Below are 1,651 nucleotides of genomic sequence, written 5' to 3' on the forward strand. Positions count from 1 at the left end.
GGCGTGAGCCACATGCCCAACCTTGCTTTGGGTTATATGCTGCATACACAAGTGAAAATTGAGGATATTTGTGGATGGCGGGGAAACAAATGTTGGAAAGAAAGTAATAAAAGCCCATACTTCTCATGCTGGGCCAATGAGTAATGAAGATAGATTGCCAGGGTCTCCCTGTGTCACCCAGGCTGGAATGCAGTGGTGCGATCAAGCTCACTGCAGCCTTCAACTCCTAAGCTCAAGCCGTCTTCCTGCTTCAGCCTTCAGAGTAGCTGGGGAACTACAGGTATGTGCCACCATGCTAAGTTTTTTATTTTTTGTAGAGACAGGGTCTTGGTATGATCCTCTTGCCTTTAACTTGCTGCAATTACAGGTGTAAGCTACCGAACCCAGCCAGGAATTGTTTTTAATGAAAAAGAATCTCTAAGGGAGGAAAGTCATGTTCAGAAAGTTTAACTGAATAATTAGGTAGATGTTTTTATAATTTGGTTGATGAGAGGACTGGTGGCTCTCACTGAATGTACCGCTAGTAGTTATTTGGCAGGGTATGTCAAATATATGTTCTAGGACCCCCATCACCAGAAACTGGGACTGGATAGGTTCCAAAAGTCTGCATCATCAAATAAGCACCTGGCGGACTGATGCACTGAGGTTTGGTGGTGCCACTTTAAGGAAAGTGCTAGATTATTTTGAGTGAGTATGATTCTGGGCATTGAGAAAAAGGTACAGTTCAGACCACTGAAAAATGTCTTTAAGCCGCCTATTAATACTTGTTACAAATTCTCCTCTGAAATTATTTTATTATTTGAAATTAGTTATTGAACTAATTTTAACAACATATAACCAGGCCATATGCTGGTTGGAAGAACTTTTCAATTGGAAAGTTATCATTTTACTTTGGAAAAGTAAAATACAATGGAAATTTTAAAAAGGTTATTGTAGCCAGCGCATTTAATGGAAACTGGCAAATTTGGTCGAGTAAAATTGAGAAAATGGAGGTAGTAGGTGTAGCTACACGTATCAGCTGTATGACCATGTCAGTCAGACTTCCTTTTGTAATATAGGGCATCTTTTGTAAACTTGGCTCAAAAATCCACTGTAGTTCCAAAACAAGTTTGTGGCTAGGCTCATAACAAACAAACAGCAGCACATTGTCTACAGGACTAACAAAAAGGTTTGTGGCTAGGCTCATAACAGCAGCACATTGTCTACAGGACTTGGACCATCTTTTAGCTACAGTCTAGTTTATCCTTTATTATCTTTGCCCCTGTTGAGTGAGGAACCTGTTGTTTTGCTTCCTGCCCTTTCTCTCTGGACCTGTTCATAAAAGTTAGAATGGGAAAGGTTTTTCAGGTCAGAACTGGGTTTAAATTGCCCAGATGAGACTTGTGTGGTGGTTGTGATGGTTAACAACTCTTGAAGGACTGGGTTAGTTTAATAGTAAGCTTAATTCATGTACAGGTAACTTCTGAGTGTGCCTGCTAAAGGAATATATCCCTAAAGATGGACGATTTTTTTTTTCATAGATCTCTATTATTTCTGAAAGCATTCTAGTTTACTGCTAAACCCACTGGAAAACCTGTATTTGGAAGCAAGGTCTCCCTAAACAGGAGATTCTAGAGCAAACCGTCTCAAAGAAATAGACAAAACACAGATG

Source organism: Symphalangus syndactylus, chromosome 23, assembly GCF_028878055.3.
Source record: "Symphalangus syndactylus isolate Jambi chromosome 23, NHGRI_mSymSyn1-v2.1_pri, whole genome shotgun sequence".
Taxonomy (NCBI): Eukaryota; Metazoa; Chordata; class Mammalia; order Primates; family Hylobatidae; genus Symphalangus; species Symphalangus syndactylus.